This window comes from Homalodisca vitripennis, chromosome 6, assembly GCF_021130785.1.
Source record: "Homalodisca vitripennis isolate AUS2020 chromosome 6, UT_GWSS_2.1, whole genome shotgun sequence".
NCBI lineage: Eukaryota > Metazoa > Arthropoda > Insecta > Hemiptera > Cicadellidae > Homalodisca > Homalodisca vitripennis.
In genome coordinates, this window is record NC_060212.1 from 139,611,563 (window position 1) to 139,635,690 (window position 24,128).

The window sequence follows — 24,128 nt, forward strand, 5'->3', positions numbered from 1 at the left end:
TTTATAATTTTGTTTATTAATTAGGTTTTATAGCAGTGTGCAATTAATAAAATATCCTGTGAGCTATAAAGAGATACAACCAGCGATCACATAAGACCAATAGATGGAGCAGTGGGGTTGCCCGTTGAAGTCGACTCTAGCGCGCGATGCTACAACAATGGCGGCGACCTTGGGATGATTCACCCTAGTGGCGAGCGCTCAGACTGCGTTCGCTGCTGTCTGGCAGGTTTTAGAACAGGAAGATGAGAAGGAAGATGAAGATCTCGACTATTTCTATGATATTGTAGGAAACACTTCAAATGTAACGACGCATATTGTGGAGTACCTTTCTGGTTTTATAGTAAGATCGTTAAGAAATAAAATAGCCTGTAGCGGGTGCCTACAGCTGTTACAGGCTAATGAGGAGGAAACGCAATACCGCAACAGTTTGATAAGTTGTAAAAACCGAGGAGCACTTTTACAACCTTCTGAAGGTTTTGTGAAACTTTGTTTGTTATGTGAAACAGAAGTAAAGTTGCGTATTAATAAAGGCGACGTGAAAAACTGTGAAAAAACTGGAGGACAGAATGGTAAATTCAGTGTTACGAAAGTGTATCGGTGTAAATCTGTTCCCAGGAGGGCATTGTTTTGAACAAGATCCTGGGGTAAATCACCTTATATTAGTTAAAAAAAGCTATTTGTAAACAATACTTCAAAGTGCGACTACATCACCACTGCAAAAATGTCAGTTCCTCATTACACAAAAGCAGAATACGCAGTCATTTATTAAAAACTGTAACATTTTTAGGACAGTATAGAGGTACGTTTTATTGTAAGCTTTGGATATTTATGTTTCTAATTTTCATATTGTAATTTCCATTATATTAAATACATTATTTATAAACATAATAAGTCAATGTCTAGTGGTTTACTTTATTATAACCTTATATTGCCTCAAGTTTAGTTAATATTTAATTGCACTAAATGACAGTTCCTATTTAAATGAAATGATACGCGAATGCCTTATAAATGGGGTTTAAAAATGTTTAACATATTAATAATAATTAATTACATTTAAATGAATTTTAAATTAACGATATGTTGAGTTTTAATTTAAGAGCCGAGATCGGCCTGGGGTCTAGGCGATCTGTTTTAGGTCGGGCGATGCGGTCAGGGTTTTCGCCTATATTCTGCCGATAATATCAGGAAAACGACTGGTCTTAGAAAAAAAAGTTACAAATGAAAAAAATAATTCAACTCTTTATCTCAAACTTTCCCGCTTATAAAACTTGCCTGTCCTAAAAACAAAAAACAAAAATCCTTACAGACCGACTTTTTCATGTTACGATTTCAAGTGTGTATAAAACTTTTAAAGTTTTTTGTTCATTAAAATTATACAGGTAATTTGAGTTGCGCCATTGGAATCGGTGTTTTATGAGATATACGTACACCAAATTTTAACATTTTGGCTTAATCCTAAGTGGGCTAGGTGGCGATTTATTTATGCGCGCGCACTGCAAACTTTTAAGCTTCTCCGGACGGCATTTGGCGTTTCTAGATGCTCTCAAGATGGCCGCCACTGGCTTCAACACCAGTAATGTTGTAGGAATAGGAGTGCTCCATCTATTGGTCTTATGTGATCGCTGGATACAACGCATGAGTATGAGGAAATAAAATTATTTTTTTCAACATTAAATGTCCAATCAATTTTTTATTTTTACCAAATGAATATTGTATTTGTACTCATATTTTCTTTAAAAGTATTTTATTTTGCTATTCTCTTGTTGTAATTATAATAACCCATAAGAGTAACGTAAATTAATTCGACAACGCCCAGTTAAATCCCGAGGTAATGTCAAACGGCTTAAAGAAATTTGCACTTTATAATTGATTTATAAATAAATTAATCAATCAAATCATTTATATATTAGGATTCATAATCGATTTACACATTTTATTCCATTATCAGGGCTAGAACAAGTGCCTGTTAGCTCGGTGAAAATAACCCAGTAATCTGAGAGATCCGCCAATGTAATTAATGAGCTCAAACCCAGTATCGACAACCGACAAGGGTCATCCGATCAGACACTGGCCACTCAAGTTGTATTGGCTGATTGGTTGATTAATGCTGTCCTAGATTTACCGGAATCAATACCACTTCTAGTCACGTTCGGAACTATCATAAAATCCTTTAATTTTCTCTCGAACTTCTTGGGATGGTAAGTAAATTTAAACTTTTACTGAAATACATTGTTATACACAATTAATGAAATAAATGTCTAAATTATTTTTTTTTTTTTTAATTTTAAACGACTAACTTTTTTGTGAAAATCGAAGCTTTTACTCTATGGAATAAACTTTAAACTTTTTTAAACATAAAATAACATATATATATATATATATATATATATATATATATTTTAGCATACATATTAGCATCATTATAATATATACAGAGCCAGCCAAATGTCAACCGAAGCTAAGTGTTTCATATATTAATTTTACCAGTTTTTGTACTTAGTACAATTTTTTAAGCTGTGCCAAGCTATGTAGGCCCATACAGTTTGTACATAAATTACAGAAATATGAAGTATAGAACGTCAATAGAGATATATTTGCCTTCTATTTAATAATATAAGTTCAAAATACATAAGTGCTATTGGCCCATTTATGAGTTTGATCCCTATTAAGGAACCAATCAACTTCTCGAATATAAATTTAATATTTCAAATATGAATAATAACCTGTCATAAAACATACAAAACAAATTTTTTTAATTTGTTTTGTATTCTGAGTTAAATGGTAACGCCTGTATTTTGCATGTTTTTCTATTTTAATAGCCAACCGTTGTCTCAAAATGTTATTTTTCAGATGTAATATCAGTGGCAATTAGAAATGTGGCAATAATAAGATGTCTATATTTTATTAACTTGCCCATTGTTGTCTAAATTTCTGTTGTATGTGTTTTATGATTAAAAATCACCAATTCAACAATAATTACACTTCCTCATTTACTAGGGCACAGTAGTATAATAATATTGTAATGTATTCTGGCCAAATATTTCTGAGCAATTAGACTGATATATATATAACACAGAGGCAGTACAGTCCAGCCTGTGGCTCGGGACATATAAATCTGCCGGGATGTCTGTCGACCACAGCACGGTGCTTGATATATCGGCAGATTAACATATTGTATTTACAACGTCACGCTCTGGTGGTGTTAACGTATCACACACAGGTGCTGTCTTAGCTATAAACCAACAAATCGGTTTGTCATTAACTTCATACTTAATAAATTTTAATAGTATTTGTCACACATGATTCTATATTTAAATAGCTTAGGCTACTTAAATATTTCCTAGCATAAAACACAAATTTATTAATAAACATGTTCTAGACTTGCAATTGGGACAGACTATTTATTGTACTATTTCTCCAGCGGCAAACCCGGAGTTTTCTTTGCAGTTATTGAGGTATCTAATTTAACTTAAAAGCTTGCGAGCTAGGATGTGGTGTGGATGTTCAGTTTAGCCCCAATTCGCCTTCCTCTTCACTATGATCACTAAGGACACTGCACTCAGTGTCTAGAACATGATACTGTTACAGACTTCATTACTGCAATCTGGAGTCATGCTTCTTTGAAGTTATTTGAACAAAATTCGACGAAGAAGAAATTAAATTCTTACATATTTTTGATACCAGAGACACCTAGACTAACAAATATAGTGTAATCTAGGTCAAGATGTATTCTTATTGTCTCATAAAGTATACAATTTAATGTTCTACGATGTTTTGGAAACGATCTCTAAGCACAGTAAAGCAACCGATTTTTAATTAATAACGTAGTATAGTGAGAATTTTTATTCAATTTTCATTTAGAGTTCTTGGCCCCTTTTTTGGGTCTCATCGGATGAACTTAACTCCATATTCCAAGAGTTAAGTCTTTCCAGACGCAGTAAAGTGGAGGGTGAACTGGATCTAGATTAAACATTCACATTGAATTAAACCTTCCCACCATTGCTAAGTTATGTATAGGATATAATGTATGAAATCTGACGCACTTACACATTTGACTCCTGAAATATAGAGTCCACGTCCCTCATTCGGACGCTACACTAAGCAATGGAACTGAACTGAGCAATCAAATTGAATCAATCTTTCCTATAAATATCTAGAAAATTCAGTTGCTCTGCCGTGCTTTTGAATAGTGTCTAAAACACCGTAGTACACCTGATGAGACAACTAACTTACTTCTTGATCTAGACTGCAACTAGTTTAGAGTACGTGTCTCTGATTTTGAAATGATCCAAAGTCTTTTTTTTAACTTCGTCTCCAACTTTTATGTCTTCAAATGCAGGTAGACTCCATACCATAGGGATCAACGGTTTTTAATTTAAGTTGGAGCACAAAGTGAAAGGTAAACTGAAGCTAAATTCAAAATCCTTATTGAACGATCCTTCCAACAATAACTACGTTCTGGTCACATACATTTTTACTCAATAATGTGTGTCAGAAGATCGTATTTCCTGTGAGCATTACTGTTCACAGTAAGTTGTTGGACAGATTTCAATAGTTAGAAAGAATTAGTTATCATCTGCGGTCTTACAACATGTTTCAACTCAGTGTATCATGGGAACCAAAATGAATTAAACGTGGTATGATCTTACGTGAGGCAGTAAAGAATACTATTACCACGGAATTTTACAGATATTACCTGCCCGAACGTATAAGTTGTACCTCTTAAATCGTAATCGTACATATACTATGATTGTCAATGTTCAAATCACTATTCTAATACGAATACATATTATAAAGATAATATTAAGAAAATACACAATATAAATAATCTAAGAGCTATACTTGTTGAAATGTATTAGAGACTATTGATTTTGTATTCATAATACAATGTTGGTTGCATTAAGCGGCTTACATGCTAGTCCGACTACGGCTCGAGAGTTGTTCAACATGCAAGAGAGGCATTGAAAATACGATATGGTCTGCAAATGACAAACATACTGAATTCCATATATATTAACGGGAACAGGTTTATAATACTTATTGGTGTTGAAATTGTCCAAGTAACTTGAGTTAGAGGTTAGTGTTAGAGTCCAAACGTTACATACTCGCGTTAAATTCTTAACCTTTTTGCATTCATTTTCACGTGATGTTTCGTAAATAATGTAAAACACAAAAAATAGATTTTCACTAAACCACTGATAACTTTGCTATAGTAGTATAACAGCATAATTCCACTGAAAAGTTTTGTATCATAGCCACTATATGCAAATGGCGAATTTTCACTCTTCTGTTTTCCTAACCATCTTAGTACAAAGATAGGTCGGTAATTGGCTGTGTAAATATGATATAATTTAGTTGCTTTTCAAGGTAACCCAACGCCAAGTATTGGTAGGTAGTATAGCATAGCTACAGGGTTGGGGCGTTAAGCTTTATTTAAACCAATGCAAGTTCTAGTCGTGCCCTAATTGAAATACAATTAATCAGTTCCCATCATTCGAGGATGAGTTAACTATAACCCTGAAGTTCATACTCTAGTGTTATCCGTACACATGTACTCGTAAGTAACTTATAAAATAATAAATTAAAAAAGTAGAATGTGCTCTTCATAAAAAAAGATCTTCACACGATCACAGTGGTCTTTTAGTGATGAGAATGTCTAATATATAATACTTTCTCGTGGTACATTATACATTAGTTATAATTCATGAAGATGCATTTTTGTGATAAAAAAGGAAGAAAGGCAAATTAGATATGTCAAATAGTATGTATGTATTAAAAATTATGTTTTAAAAGTTTGAAGTCTACTGATTTTTTTTTTTCACTCTATTGATATTTATATAATTAGGCATATACTACATTTAAAAAATTTTTATTTCCAGTGGAATTTCTGTCTATGAATAAATGTATTTTATTCAAAACAATATTTATTATTTTAAACAATTTTTTAAAAGATCATATTGTATATTATTAAAATATACGTCTCAGTAATAGTACATGGTACGGTGTTGTAATAACAGAAATATATGCTGCGTTATGTTTAATATTAAATGTTACCGGAAGTAATTTTATATTTGAGAAACTTTTCTACAGTAGAGCGCAGTGATGACTCTCCATCCCCTGGAGATAAAAGATTTAACTAATAACACTTTGAGTTGAGTAGATCGAGATCTAACAGCTTTCAGGGTTTACTATTACTTGATTCAACTTCGGCTAAGCGGACTTAGGTGTAATTTACCAAAATACCTTCTTCTAAAGAGTTTTACGTTCTTAAATAGTTCTTCTGAGCGTATTATTGAAACTTACTCGTATAAAATATTTTGATTACAATATTTTAATAGCCGTTTTGTTTTAACGGATTTTTCCAACAAGGTATTCTTTCTTTAACCACAATTTATAACGCAAATACTTGAATATAACAACGAAAATGGTATTTAAAATTATTTTATTGTACTATTAGTGAATTAGGTCAATAATTTAAGCATGACCAATTAGTATATAAAGACGATTTAAAGACAACATGTAATCTAGAGAGTTGTTGAAGCTAAACATGGATCAGGAAATAGAAAACAATTCATCAATTAATTATGATTTATTTTATGAGAAATATAGTGTAAATTATCATGCATTTTTAATTTTAGATTAGATTATTACGTGATTTTAAAATGAGCTAGAACAGTATTGCAAACAAAGTTGCTCTTTAGATAGCATATCTAACCGAACGTATTGTAACACTTACGGAGTATTTTAATGTCATTTGGTAAGCACTTAATTTTTATTTAATAAAAAATAGCTCTCAGCACAATATCCTGCATATTTATTTACACAATTATTTTTTAAACATTGTTATGTCGTTATTTAAATTTAAAATATGTTGAAAAAAGTATTTAAAAATATTTAACAATCTTATTTTTCTTGAAGATTTATCCTTCTTCTCTTGGTTACGATACCTCTTACAACTGTTCCAGGATGAATTAAATAATACGCAGATAGCTAGAAATTGAGTATAAAAATATTGAACGTGTTTCATACATAAATCGATGTTTTTGTATACATTGTAAGTAAATAAAAGTTAATGAAAAATACATATTTTGATATATAATACAACATATTTGTTCATAGGTTTTTGATATTACAAATCATAACAGCTCATAACAGGGTTCATAGTACGTATGAATATGTGTACTTGTACAATTTACCTGTTCTGTAGAATGTACCTTCAATACCATATAATAAAAGAAGTATATTACTTATAAGATATTATCCAAAACAATATTTTCTAGTTAATTGAAACTATGTATTGCCTATTAACTGTGATAACTTGTTGTTAGTGTATTAAAATGCATTTTAGGACCGACGAACGCTAAAGAATAACACTTTAATTTTTAACAGTAACTTACCACCTTGTTACCTTGTTGGGAAGGAGATGTAGCTTATAATGTAAATTTAGTCAGGCTATATATATATATAGTACGACATTTTTTTCACATTTGTCCACTTATTACAATTTTATAAATCTAAAGGAAATTTAAATTGAAAAAATGTAACAATTGCTGCACACACTCCAAACCTGTTAGATTAAAAAATAAAATTAAAATTTCTTTTATGTGGATACTACTACCTAAAGTGTATTTTATTATTTATTAATTGTTAAATAACGGATGATGTTTTTTTACACGTATTTTAATTGAATTTTTTACTCAAGTGCAATTAGTTCAATAGATGATATCCAGTTACGTTCGGCTTCTGAATGCAATTTAAACAAATCTATCCTTAACCTATCAATGTCTAACCGAGGTCTATAATGGAGTTAGACCAGTTAGTTAACAGAAATAGCTAGGTGTTAATTTTACTCCTGCAGCCAACTAAAGTTCATAAATTGGGAAAGTTTTCAATGTTGTTCGGCACCTGAAACAGACAAACTGCAAGAAATCTTTATGCATAGTAATTTTCATACTTTCATATTGCGTTGCTGTTAAGAAAATGTGAAAATATTAAAGAGTCCCTCTTCCTCTGAAAATAATTATTACAATGGTACTAACCCACTAAAAATAATTCATTCATACATAAATGCAATGTTATAGTTTTTCTTTTACAAAATCTATTGACCACACTTTTAGAGATGAAAAATCATTGTAACATACTCTATGATTTAAATGTATCGGTCATTTAAATGTTTCTTTTCAAAAAACTGCAATATAAACGAGAAAGAATAAAATTTGGCTAATATAGAACGATATATCATTATTTATGTATACAAAAGGGGAAAAATAGAATATACTATAAGTATAGAAACTATTGTAAAACATCCAATGTAAGCTTTATTTCAATTGTCAAATTATAGATGAATTAAATGTTCAGAATAACTACAGCTGGTAAAGAGAAGGATGATGACTAAGTGTTTAGGTTGCGATGTATGGGTTTAAAAGGCCTTCACAGGACATGACCTTTTATCCTTTTAAACTTTTGAAACCAGGTATTTAAGTATGTATGTGTATATGTGGCCTAGTGTAATAATATCTTTAGGGCCAACATGTATTAAGTAATTATAATCAAGCTGAATTTTAAAACTTTGTTACGTCAAAGGAGATGAGTTTCAAAGACAGAAGTTATTTATATGTAAACAACTTTGAATACATTGTCATCTACAAGTTGATACTTCCTTTTTTGAGTATACATGATAGAAATACAGGTGGAGAATATTTCAGTTAAAGAGAGATTAGCACGCCTTAAATATGTCTCGTTATTCACACGCTGTTTTATTCAGAGCTTCTAATTAATAAATATATTACTAATTATATTTAAAAATCAAATGTCTATACTAACTAAGTTACAATAAAAACTCTGAATTTTTACTATTTCTGTACAAAACATTCTTCATTTTAGTCTCCCTACGCATATCGGAGTCTTTTAAGTGTGTCATGCCCCAAAAACGGAAATAAAAAGTAAATATCGACACAAAAACTTATCAAATATATAATATCGGAGTAATTATTACGCACTAATTTTTTACAACATTTTAATAGATTATACAACTTCATCAGTTGGGCACAATTTTATCGAAAATTATTCACATACCTACCTTTTACCGTAAATGCCTACGGGAGAGTTACGCCCTTTTAAGTCCCAAAGGTGGTAAAAAGGGAGGGGAAGTTACAAAATTTCAAGTAATTTCTAATGTAATGTGTATTTAAAAAACAAAAATACGATAGATTTTTCATGTACTCAATCAGCACACTAAAGGGGCTTACAAATGTCAAAAGCGTTTCACTGGAGCGAACCTAATTCTGTCACTGGCAGAGCAAATTTAGTCTAGATTTAAGCTTTCCTTTGATAAAGAAAAAACCTTATTTAATAGGCTTTGTGAAGTTACAAATATAGTTTCAGTGTAATTTGAGATATTTTATTTTTAAGTTTCTGCGTTAAACTCAACAATACATGCCTCAGAGGTTATAGAACAAAGCTTATTTTGGTACTGTTTGTACTGCTAACGTAATTGCTTTCAAACATTATTTTTATTGAGACACATTTGTAAATATTATTTTCCGACCCAATGTTTTCTTAGTCTATGTATTTTTATATTAATTGATGTTTCCTTTATATTCGTTACTATACATGAATAAATTATGTTCTTCAAACTGCTATAGATATTTTAAGATTTGTAATACAGTATGTTCTGTACGTCAATAATATTAATTTTAAGGAATAAAAACTACTAAACATGAGGGTATAAATATGATAAAGTGTACGTCTAGAAACTAATTACATTTAGAGGACTATAATCCCACCATCTACATTCCATTTTGCTGACAATTATAATTCTTGAAGAGTATTATAAACCATTGTTACGGATTTGCTTAAATTAAGCACTCAAGCGCATATTGAATCTTCTTTATATTTATTGATCTTAATATTACAAAAAATTAAAACTGGGCTGGTTTTAAACAAAATAATTGTGACTAATATATACTCTAATGATAACTCTATTAACTATGTTGTCTCTCTAGTTACACACAAGTCTATTTAACACTGAAACAGTTATTCAAGATTAACACAATTCCGTCTGTCAAGATCACGAGCATTACTAGTAATGTTGTCACTTTACAAGCTCACTTCTAGAGCTCAGTTAATGTAAAAGCATTCAAGTTCTAGAATTTACTAGACAAATGGAAAATGGTCACAGTGCCCACCCACCGATCAAGTAAGGAAAGGCTCTACGGCCGGGTTAAAGAAACTGACAAAACCTACTGAGCACTCTCTCTCCAACCGCGCCAATCACCTATTATCCCTTTTGTTACTGTCAGGGGTTTCATTTGATTGGTCACATTTCTTTTATTCCTTGTTTGAAATGTATTTTTGACAATGAAGGATTATGAAGCAGGATTTTTTTGGACTTTCCGCATTGGTTTATTACAAATATATAATCTGTTTGTTACTTTTGGTTTTCTTTTTAGGTAATTTTGTAGAGTTGGCAACCAAAAGCGGCCTAATCTCGAGTTATGGTTGACTGATTCTTTGGTCTGCCAATTTAATATATGTCATCTTTATTAATTTCCTTTTAAAGAAATGTGGTTCTCAATGTATGTTGGTTTCATCTCAATTCTTATGATGGTCTTCGGACCAACAATGGTGTGCAATTTTTTACTTTTCGGTGAGACCCTTTCTTGATTAATTATATTTTTATTTATTTATATACGGAGTACTCCATTTTAAAGATAAGTACAACTAAGGCTGACACAAAAAAGTGATTATAATCTAAGACAACATCAACGTTTAAAACTAATACAATATTATGGCAGCAGAACACAAAATTATGTTGATTTGAATACAAGTTTTTGCTACATTTAGATATGCCACAATATATTATCTCAGTACATGATCAAAGACAGAGAGTTTACGCATCGATAAAGACAATATCAATAACAATATAATAGTAATATTGAAAAAAAAACAACAATAATAATAATATTTAAAAAAACAACAATAATAATATCAAAAACAACAACGATATAGCAAATAATTAACAAGAATAAATGCTAATGTGAATACAATAATGATAAATAGCAAATTAGCAACAATTAATACTAGTATGAATACAACAGTTTGCTAGTATAGAATAAAAGAATAATAGCAATAATAGAACAATAACAAAAAACAAACATTCACCCGGGAACCTGACTCTGGAAGATTACAAGTTTATGTGCCTTGCTCTCTGCCTACCTAGGTGACTGCAGTCTGTAAACACCCTTCTTGGGTTTTCTTTGTGTTCTTTTATCCTTACGTTTAATGGTCTTTTTGTCTCGCCTTTGTATTCCCTTTTGCAACTAAATTTTATGCTGTATACACAGTTTTGGAATCCTAGTTTTAAGTTTTTTACAAATTTTTATGATTTAGAGTTAATGAAGTTGAAACACAACATGATGGTTGTGGTTCCTGAATTAGGCGTGTTCACAACACTCCGGTATGATATGTCTATTTTAACCTAGTTTGTAATTATTTGTTAGATTAGTTACTTACCTGAAGAGGAGATCACATTGCAGATCTCGAAAAGTAGGGTTACTGATTTTTTGTTTTACTGAAAAATGGAAAATGGCCGAAAACATCCTGTTTCTTTCTTATTTCCCTTACATCACAGTTTGGACCGTTTATCGAGAGAATTTTCCCACAGTTTCGTAACACTGCAGTAGTTTATTTAGCAGTCTATTTCCCCTTAGATACTTCTAATTTATATTTACTAAACTATCCCAAGTATAACTACGTGTGAGGTACGCTAGGTGGTATAAAAATGTATTATTTATTCTTATATCATTGCAAAAACCATAATTTTATATTAAGGGCTTAGCCTTGCACAGGGGCGTAATCGGAATCAATTAAACAATTACATTTACTGTCACTGGTTCGTTGCTACATTTAGAAATATAGAACATGTATTGGAGGGACTATTATACCCCAATCTATTTCCCACATTTCTACAATTTTTAATATGTAAAGATTATCAAAACTATAGAAGTTTATCAACCAGCGTTAGTAAAATACTATTTATACTAAGATAGTTAGAATTCCTATTTACAAAATTATGTCATTTATAAAAAAAGTAGGCAAAATAGGTGTCACCTAAATCAGCCCATTCATTTTATTCATATAACTTTCACCCAAATTTCATTTTATGTACATATATTAGTGTCACACAAGGACATTATCGCAATAAATTAAATTGACTGCCATATGTTCTCAATAATCCAGCAGATATTTTTGTTTCAAGAAGATAATCATATCTATGTGGTATTTTGTATGAGGATTGCATTTATTAAGTACACTGTCAAGCAACCAATAGAAATAAAATATTTGAAACACTCAATACACAATTAATAAAAAACATATCAGAATAGATGTCTGACGTGCCATTCACCATAGCAAAGCAGCTTACATTTGTCAAAGGGCTCTTATTGGAGCTGATTCTGTCATTAGCGGAACAAATTGAATATAGTGTTAAGCCAATCCTTTACGGTCAAAATTGAAAATTAAGTTAGTCCTAGGCTTTCGAACCCACAAAGTGCTGGAATAAAGGGTTATTGATTTAAATGTACCTCTTCCACTCTTCAGTCAATGCTTAATTCGTCTTTTAAATGAAGTGGATTATTTTAATGGAAACGCCACTGTCAAAGGCGAAGTTTTAATAGAATTTACTTTTAAAAAAAAAAATAAAACATAAATATATTATTTTTGTTTGTTATTGTGAACACAGTTAATGATTTTACGTTGTGGGTGTGACTTAAACAATTCCAATAAATTCTGTACTATTGTAAATTTAATGATTAAAAACATATAATTCACAATAAATTTACTGATTAGGAAAGCATTATTGGAATACTTTACATTGCTTCAGATACTAATACTTTTAATAATTTTTTGACAAATTCTGATATAATTCCTGTAATACTTTAATACTTTTACATAAAGCTCATTTACAGAAATATATTTTATCTCTAATCATAGGAATGTTGAAATTATATAAATTTTATAGAATTCTTTTGACCTATTCTTTTGGTATTATAGAACATTATATAACCAAGTTAAAAATCACAATATTTTCTAGTAACACTCGAATAACATTCTTTATAGATAACAGCGTAGACAAACCAATTAGTTTACTCTCAATATTACATAATAAACTAAATTTAAAACATTCATGTAATGTACTAGAATTTGGTTTCCTTTCTCATATTTGGACGGAATATTCACAGTAGACAATATATGCAAATATTTATGACAGAAAATCTTTGATGAACATTGCGCATCTACTTCTCATTGATAGGGAATGCGATACTGATTATATACATATATACACACACACACACAATTGTGCCAATTATATTTTTTTATTTCAGAATTTTCGTATATTTAAAATTTACATCAAATAAATACTAATTTTTGTTGAAGTATTTGCGTCTACAAAATTTTGAGCTAAAACTTAAAGCAAGTCAATAAAATATTACTTTTTACTCTGTGATTAACTTATAAACGAAGGTTTGTAAAATCAAATGCGACTTACACTAACATGTCTTAATATTCGGTAATGGACAGATCCCAGTGAGAAGATTTGTAGAAGCCAACATGGACATATGTCCGAAACAATACTCTTTACACAAACAAAGTACACTAATAAGACGTTTTTACACGTAAAATATTAAGACGTAGTCTGAATATCCTAACATAAACAACATCATTTAACAGTGACAGTGCATATACTTTTGTTATTTGAACAGCCGATTGGACTGTTTTATTTTTATTTTTCAAGAGTGCTTAACAAGTCACACACTCTTATAGTTTCTTAAAGAAGAATTACCGACATTTCTGAAAGTGTTCTTCATGCAACGCGACGCCAGGTGCACTTTCAACGTGAGGGCGCATTGCCACATTTTTTCTAAAAATTGTTTTCATCTATTTGAATCAACATGAAAATAAATGAATCGGTCGTGGAGGTTCTATATAGTGACCACACAGATCACCAGATCATACGCCGTTGGAGTTTTGCATATGGCAGTGGCTAAAGCAGAAAGTTTACGAGTTTCATTTCTATTTGGTTCCTGTTTACTTTATTTACAAAGATTCTTTAGAATAACATTCTATACATGTTTGATTAAACATTTTGATATGTTTATTGCTGCCCGGAAATGAAACAATGTGTTTCTTTACTAAATGTTTTAAATATTACACTGCTTTTCTAAAGTTTACTTAACTTTTAGTCCTGGAATCTATTTTACACAATTTATCAGATCAAAACCAATTAGAAATTATTGAATTCGCCTTTAGATCTATCTTACCAGAATTTCAGGAAGACCTCGTTTCACATGGTAAGCTGAAATCCGGGGGTAATATTTTACTAGCCGTAACTTAATAATGGAGCATTACTGGAACAATATTCATATACACATGTGTAAAATGTTATATGAGCAGTTTCTCCAGTTTCTGCATATCTTCGTGAATATCAGTAATACATAGATTACTGAATTTCTTGTTAATTGGTCGTGATACTCAACCAAAACTGTTTCTTTCTGGTGATAATGCAAAGTATCATGCCCATTGCTTAATTATACATATTATATCAAGATAACGTACTCTGCAATCTAGGATGCGTGGCCATCGTCCATGCATCGGGAAATGTAAATCATATAGGAAGGAGTTAAGAAAATTAACGTAGGTAAGGTTTAAGAAGAGTAAATTAGGTAAAAATATATAATCGACACTTTACTAGATATCCATTTTGCCCAACATTTATGGAATATTTATATTTTACTGTATACACAGAGGCTATGAGCCTATTAAACTGTTTAATTAGGCAATAAACAGGAAATAAATATTTATCACCGGTTTCTTCATTATTTATTAGGCTCATAATTCATATTTGAAAGTAAAATTTTAAATAAGGTACTTGTTAATCGATCTGGTTGGTACGTCACGACCTTATGTCTTGGCGCTAGGCGGAGAATTAATTAATGTGGAGTACTTACACAAATACAGCGGCTTTAATTACGAACCGGTATTGATCCTTAACACTGCAGGAGAGCTCAATATATTACCTGAGCCTAAACCTGTACCTCCATTATTTAAACGACCTTAGGTATTTGGAAACTAATATGCATTTATATCAAAACATACTATACGGATTTATGTGCAATGGCTGTTTTACTGTTGCCCAATTTTTCTTTTTTTACAAAATTATATTTTAAGATTATCCATCATTAGGCTTGTACAATTATAATAATAATAATAATTCTTTTATTGCATTTTGGCAATAACACATTGCATTGCAAAAGTCAGGTTTAAGTATTTGTAAAAAATCCCTACTATACACATTCATTCATACAAGCTATATCTTTCGTGGTATTCATAACGTTTAGGATTGTTTTAAGATTCATGATTTAGAAGTATTCTCCCTAATTCATAATAAGAAGGTATCATATGGTATATTTTATCACATGTGCTTTCATCCTTTTAGTGCCAACGTCCGTATATACGGATGTTTGAAAAACTACCGAGAAATGCCAACGTTCCGTTCCTCCCGGACGTTTGAATAACTACCGAAGAATGCCGACGTCCGTATATACGGACGTTCGGAGTAAAAGTCATACCGCAATCATTTTTTAACTTGTTATAAATTTGTTGGTATTCGAACAATCAGAATGAACCAATCTACATAAAAAATAATAATAGTAATACCGTAAGGTTAGTCAGGTGTTTAGCCAAGATAGAAATGGCCGTGGTTGTTGCATCAGACAAAGTTGTGTCAGCTGATAGTTCACGTCTAACCTCTATGTTTGGTTGTTTGTGTTGCTGCTTCCACAGTGTTTGTTTGTTGATAAATAGTTTACTAACAATTTTTTACTAACATAAAAAGTAAACTTCAATAAAATGAAACGCTCGCAATCTCCACTTAGCGAGAATACAGTTCTTGCCGTATTAGAATCAGATGATTTGAGTGATGGTGCTTTGATGGTGCCTCACCATATTTGTGTTACCGCCTAACTATAATACCTATGTACAAAAGTGTGTAAATTTATTTTGATATTTTACAAATTGTACATTATTTTTTAAGTAGAAAGTAGTTTCAGACAGTTTTTAATGGTTTCATAGTGGAAAATATTATAAGCTTTATAAAAAAGCTAAATAGTGTAAATAACACAAAACAGTGAAAATGTAACTTTCTAAAAAAATTAACATGATTTTTTGGTTTTTGAAATATTAATCAAAAACTTTTTTGTTTATATTCAGTTTTAATTCCTCTTTCAAGTGATAGTATGTGTTATAGTGAAATAATTTTCTTAAAGTACTATTTTTCATGTGAAACTGGAAAAATATATAAAAACTGTAAGTAAAATGTCTACTTTTTTAAAATTTGTTTAAGTTAATTACATTTAGAAATAAAATTTGCTTTATATGTTTTATAATGGAATTTATTTTACTGCAAAGCAATGAAAAAATTAGGAAAATATCTCAATATTTGTAATTTTTACAATTTGTTTAGTAAAACACTGCAAAACGGCTGAAATAAGCCTGGCATCCTTCAGTAGTATTACGTGAAAAAATCACTGGCATTTCTCAGACCAACTTTCAATTTTTTGTCTGGCACTAAAAGGGTTCAAGTGAATGTGTGTATATTGCATTGAAAACAGGTTAAAATTCCCTCCAAGTAACGCTAAAAATGATCACCCAACAAGAAGACAGCGAGTTGCATACTAACCACATGCCGACTGTGCTGTCCAAATGGTAAATATCGATTTATTAGATTCCTTCGTTTTGGGTCTGATAGAAAAGTCATCCTTCGTCAGTTTAATCTTATTGTTAAAAAATTAATTAAAAATAGTATATTTTCGCATAGTGCTAGCTCAAAATTGATCATTAAGTTTATCAAAAAGGATTTAAAATCTAAGTCAACGTTTTCTCTGCGATTGTTTATGTGAGTGAAATGTTTTCGCTACTAATATGAGAACAGTGTACACAAAATATTACAAAAGAAAATAGTCGTAAGGCTGGATTGTAAAATCATCTGTCAATCGTGACTCATGATTTATATAACGGAGGAGTTAAACAGGTTTAACTCCTCCGTTATAAAAATCGTACATACAATACAATTTCATTAGTCATCATATTGTCCATTGGAAAAGAGTCATCACAACTAAAAAATTCGACGTAATACTCCATTAGCATACTTCCTCAACCATTGCAAAATATGCATCATGTTTAATTTAGTAAACAGCGAAGATTACAGACCTACACAACTGCTTGAGGCCTGTTTGTTCAATTTAAGTGACACAGCCTATGGAAGATCAGCTACTTCGAGTGTGTAAGGAGAGATTTGTTTTGTATTCTTCTGTTTAGGATATATGATTAATGAGACCGAGGTGAGCCGTAGCAACCGTGATCATCTTTTCACGACGTTTCCGTAAGGGAAGTGAAAGAGTTAAACTTTCTGCAGGAGCTATAGCGACATCACGACAGTTGTAACGGATTATGGGTTGGTACTGGTACTGGAACAATTAGGTGGCAGTGGACACTATACGCTACTTGTATAGGGAGGCCATATTTTTTTCTATATTTTTTGCTCTTCCTCCAATACTAATATTAATTGTAAACTTACTTCTATTCAGCACTATTTTATCCGTATAACATTCGTACCTTTTATCCTTTTTAAATAAAAAACAATTTTAACTATTTTTAAAACAACTTTGCTTTTCTCTTTTACATTAATATCAAAATTTACTTTTGTTTTTAATCGAAATTTTCATTAATATTTAAAATTTAATGCACCGTAGTTGATGAAATTTTTAATATTCAAACAAAGAAAAACTAAATTTATTTTGTACAGAAAATATTTTAATTTCTCTTTTTATGTTCACTGTTAGGATATAAACCACATTATTAATTGGTGCGTCTCTTTAACCCATCTTTCAGCAACATTTGAAATAAACAAATCTCGTATATTCCACGCAACGAAACGAATGAATAAGGCATTTTACTGCAACAGAGCTGTTGACCGGAACCACTTCCACGGATGTCGTGAACTCGTTGATAGAACCCTTACATGGAGACCATTTCTTGTGTTGTATTTAGCTGCGTGTATACACTTCTTTATAAAGAAATCAAATCTGTAACGCCTGTAAAACTACTAAAAAGTTGTTTGAAAAATATAAATTACAATTTTAATTCAGTTATCTTTTAGATGGAAAGTTTTTTTATAGTAGGTTACTATACAAGAATCGCTTACCAGGAAAATAAGGAGATTTTTATGAACAGCAGTATTATGACGTACTCATGGTTTCTATTAAATAAAATTGCATCTTGTTGCAAACCTTTTGAAACTCCATGTGGTATTAACTGAAACTTTATAATTTGTAACTAATACTTATTGCCATGTCATTGACGACTGAAGCTGGAGCTTTTTTTGAGGGAGAGGCAGCAAAAATACAATTACGCACGCAGGTGGCCAGCCTGTAGTGTGGGACTCCCCTAAAAACGGGTTTACCCACTAAAAAACCTCCTCTACTCTTTAGGATTCTAACCTAGGATTGTTTATCACATTACTTCAGGCTAGGCCTAAATTTGGCTTAAGCCCGTGGGGCTCGCTCCTTGTCCAGCCGCTCGGTCAAGGGATCTGGGCCACTTCGTGGTCCAGATCGGGTTTCTTTTCCAGGAGGGTGCCCCGGACGAACTGTGACTAACAATCCCAGTTCCCCTCATCCTCCTATAATCTTTTCGCAGACCGTATCCACCTCCAGGCGGGGCCTTTCCCAACGCGGACAGCGGAAGAAGGTGTGTTCCGCGTCGTCGGTGAACGCCCGGGCAATAGATGCAATCCGGTGAACCGGTCTTGCCCATCCGGTTCAGGTACGACTTGAAATAGCCGTGACCTGTCAGGAACTGCGTGAGGTAGTAGTCCACCTCGCCATGCCGCCTTTCGACCCATGGTTGAACCTACTCGATGAGTCGCGCAGTCCATCGTCCTCGGGTTTCGTGCTCCCAGCAGTGTTGCCACTGCTGGAAGGTTCGGGCACGCTCTTCGGATCTTGCTGCGTCTTTGCCGATCTCGCCTTGTCTCTGATAAATCGCCTTCCTCTCCCCTGCCAAGAGCTTGACAGGGATGACTCCGGAAACCACCAGGACGTCAGGCTCGGATACTTTCCGATAGGCGGAACACACCCGGAGCGCAGCTTGACGCTGAACCCGGGCGAGTCGCAACCTATAAAATTCCTTGGTAAGAGCGTCTGCCTACACCTCTGCCCCATAAAGGAGTACGGACTGGACTGCGGACATCAATAACCGTCTTTTGCTGGACCGAGGACCCCCGACATTGGCAATCAGCTACTAAGATAAGAGACCACCTTAGCAGCCTTGTCCGCCGAACGGAAGATCTGGTCTCTCCAGCTTAACTTGTTGTCCACCATGACTCCGAGGTACTTGGCGGCACGCGTTGAATGGACCACTTCCCTTCCCACTCGCAGTGGGATGACGGTATTAATTCTCTTCTTTGTGAGAATCACGATCTCCGTCTTGCTCAAAGCAAGCGAAAGACCGTGATCGGACAACCAGGCGTTGACCACTCGCATGACCTGGTTCAACTTTAGCTGGGCCAGCTCAACGTTGCGTGCGGCGATGAGAGCCGCAACGTCATCGGCGTACCCAACTAAGACGGTTTCCTCTGGCATCTCGGATCTCAGGAGGCTGTCATAAGCGATATTCCAGAGATCCGGGCCGAGTATTGAACCCTGCGCGGCACCAGAGGTGACTTCCACCGTCCGCGCTCCGTCTCGAGTTTCGTATATCAGACGCCTAGAACGGAGGTAGTCCTAGATGAGCCGCAACAGATACGCTGGAATGCGGAAGGTGTCACGAAGTGCATCCAACATATCGACCCATCTCGCCGAGTTGAAGGCATTCTTGACATCAAGCGTAACAAGAAGCACTACTCGGTGCAAATGGTTGTGGCTCTCGGCTCTCTCAACTGCTTTCTGTACTTCCGTAATCGCGTCGATTGTTGATCGTCCCTTTCTGTAGCCGTACTGACGGGGGCAAAGGTCCCCGACAGCTACCACGGCAGAAATCAGGCGGGAACGAATCAAATTTTCAAAAAGTTTTCCAGCCGTGTCCAGCATGCAGAGAGGTCTGTAGTACGACGGCAGCTCAGGATCACCTTTTCCCTTGCTAATAAGCACCAGCCTGGTGGTTTTCCAGGGAGATGGAAACACTCCTTCAACCAAGCAGGCATTGTACATTCTCAGCAACAACCCGGGATTGATGGTGAAAATTTTCTTCAGAGCCTCGCTGGGAATCCCGTCCGGGCCGGGAGCCTTTGTTGCTCTTCAGGGTGAGAAAGGAGTTCGAAGTCAACTAGTGGTCGCTGTGGATGTACAGGATAACCATAGAAAAAAGGCAAGGAAATTATTTGTTTTATTTATTTATTTTTGCTTGTTTCCGTGGATACTGTGCTTCATTAACGTACGATTCTTTACTGTGAGTGGACGTAATTCAAGTGTCTTCTTGATTTTAAAATAGATATCCGTAAAGTTTCCTTCTGAAGGTAACTCAGAAGAGCTAAGTCAGTAGTTTTCTTCCGAACAGGTCATCAACCGAACCCTCAGGAAGTTTCAAGAACCATAGTCATATTACTAAAACATATTATTACATCCTATTAGGTACACTACTACAATTCTCAAACTTGGAGTCAGGGATTGAGAAATATTTAAAATAACTAGCAAAACATACAATTATCATATGTCTAAATGTAGGAAATGGTGAAATTGTTAAGCTTTCAGTGTATACTTGTAAAGGGGAATTTTTGTTTTTGCTACAGCCTTTTTTAATAAGAAGCAAAATTAAATATTTGAAAGTGTAGAAAATTTGAGCCAAATAAGTGTGAAGTGTATGATTAGTAAAATACAGCCAGAAAAATACTTTCAGTTTTGTAAATTGTTTATTAGATTCTTTAAAACTGTGACAACGCGTTTGTAAAAAAAACCACATGAGGTTTTATTTACAATTATGGGAATACATTGCAAGAAGTTTTCCTTGATTGGAGATATATCCTACCGTCGGGTTTGTGTGACCAACTTAAGGAAGCAAACTTAATTATTACGTATATATACTGCAACACATTCAGTCTAATTGACTTTGATAAATTGAGTTTAAGACAGTTAATGTCATCAGTCGGATGTTAACTTTACTCCTTGTAGCCAACTTAAGATCCTGAATCTGGAAAATTTGGAAATTTGTCGGCACCTCGAATAGGCAGATGCCAAGTAATCACAATGTTTATTGTATTTATTTATTTTATTTATTCAATTACATTGTTTTACACAGTTTGGCCTCGCCAAGTTACATAAAAAAATCTTGTCTGCGAGGTCCAGCGATATTTCCTTACTTCTACTGCTCCACTTCTACTGGCAATAATGTCTTTAATAAGTTGTATCCCTTAAATTTACTAAATTAAAATACTAATGAAGATTTATTTGCGGTTTAGGGCTGGCATCATGTTTCTATTTATTTTAGGCAATTGTACGAATATGGTTTGAACTTAATATATAACAATAACAATAAAATAATATAACGATTACATAACGAAAAACAATATAAATTACAATAACATGGTTAGATATTTGAAAACGATTTTTCTAATAAAAATAACAATATATTCTTCTAGGAGTTCAGTGGTGTGTAATACGTGCATACCTGTCTGAATTTGTTCCTCTTTGTCTGTCTCCAGTTGTGTGCAGTAGTGTCGTCTGGTCGAAACAGTTTCTGCTAATCGTAGTTAGTTAGGTTATGTTTTGTTTTTGGGTTATGTTTGCTCACTGAGTAAAGTGGGTTTAGTGGCTTTTTCGTGGTCAGTGAATAAAGTAGTGTGAATAAACAACAGTCTAGTACAGTGAGAGTGAATCTGAGTAATGAAAATAGTTTTGAGTGTTGTGCAGTGTAGTGGAATGTCAGTGCAGGCTAGTGGGGATTGGGCCAGGCTAGGCCTATTTCTAAGACATCTACAAATGGCAAGTTTTGTCTTTATACTTGATATAGAGTTCTAGCTGTATTTAACCAAATGTAGGCTGCCGATTTAAACTTCTTTTACATTTGGTAAATTTTCTATTTCACTAGGCAGTTGATTAAATAGATTCGGTAATATATATTCTGGTAGCCTGCGCCCATAGTCTGTCCTTGGGTGTGTATTTTGTACTTAGCCAAATGCCTAGTATTATACCTTCTGTCCAGGGTTTCCTTAAATTGCTTGTTTTCATAATATATCTGTAAAATTTTAAATATATACAATCCTTTTTGGTGTTAGTTGTCCCCTTTAAACTATAGTGCTGGTCCAATTGATTGTCATTTATGTCCAATTCATATCCGTAGAGTGTCCTTAAAACATATTTTTTTTGTAAATTTAGTATTTGGTTTAAATGTCTATTCGCTGTTGTTCCCCAGGTAGTTATTCCATATGTGATTATTGATTGGAAATAGTGCCTTATAAACTGCTATCTTTGCTGGTTCAGTAAGTTTATTTTGCAGTTTATAGGGTTAATCCCTATTAAACGAGTCGAATGTTTCTGTAAAGTTTCTAACTAATTTATTACATATGACTGATAAAAAAGGGGTTTGGATATCAGATATTAATATTTATCTTTTTCGTTTAGAGTTTATTATTGACAACAGATGAATCCATATGATAAGGTTATCGGACAGGTTTTCAAATATTTGCCTTCGCTAACGTTGCAACAGATATAACACTAAGTTCCGACGTGTAAATCGATTCACTTTATCAAGTGATAAAAGTATTAGTGTATAGGTTTATGAATATACAAACACAGTAAATTTATTGTAGTGATGATCTTACTGAAGGCATAGTACTAGATTAGGAAGTACATAGAAAACTAAAACATAAATTTAAGAATAGCTTCGACCGAATTCATCACCACACATGTAGTTGCGTTTTGGAAATTATTTTTTGTGCTTATTCACGTGCACTAATGTTTTTTGATACGAGATGAAGCGAGTAGATTCTAATCTTTGAAACATAATTTTCAATTTTTTAATCTAGACTAAATTTTCTGGTTTTGGGTTAATTTCCAAAAACCCGTCACGTCATCAATATTTTAGATACCTATTTAGGTTATTAAATTCTCGGATATCTACGTATTATTTAGCTATCATTTTATTACAGTAAAAAGTATATTTTAAATAAACTAGGTAGTACTTTTTACTATTATAATATTAGCTAACTTTATTTCTGATCTGTATATTTACATTGCGGCATAAAGAATAGGATGTTGTACCATGAATAACGGGATTATTGTATGTATTAATACAACATTATTATCTTTATACTTTTCATATGACAATACTTTGGCATTAAAGACACGGAAGCATTCATTAAGAAAAGCCCTTTCGATGTTTTGAGCTTTCAAACGAATAATTAAACACATCAAGTTTTGTAGTGCAACTAAAATAATCTTTTTGTCACCTGAATGTCTGCACTTAGCAACTCTGTGAATATTATAAAATATTATTTAAAATACGGATAACTCTAAAAACTTAAAATCTGATGGCTTAAATTTTCAAATATTTGAGAAACCCTGGAATTAATAGGGCGTAAAGGAGTTCACTGGTCCAATTAAATGTTTAATTGGCTAAGTTGGTTGAAGCAAGGTCTGTTGATTTGACATTGCATTATTTTTTTCCGTACCAGATGTAACATTTAATTTAATTATTACTAGCTTTCCGTTTAAGGATGGCTCTTTTATTCGTTAAAAATGTGTGATAATACGCGTTTAGTGTTTTATATACTAATATATACTGTACATGTTATTAATCTTTTAGTGAGGAATATATTGAATTTTAAATATCACAGCTTTCAAAACCATTGTATAATGAACTTTTTTATCATTAAGTATTACCATATTTTTTTAATATTAATTTTGTATCTGTTATGATCAAATACAATGCACATATTTCCCAAGAAACATGATAGTTAAATACCTTGTGGAGATTACGTTGCCTTAAACGTTTCCATAATTCCTGATAGATACCCACTCCATTACACACACGACTAATTTCACCGACTTTATGGCTGCACCAAATTCTCTGTCATA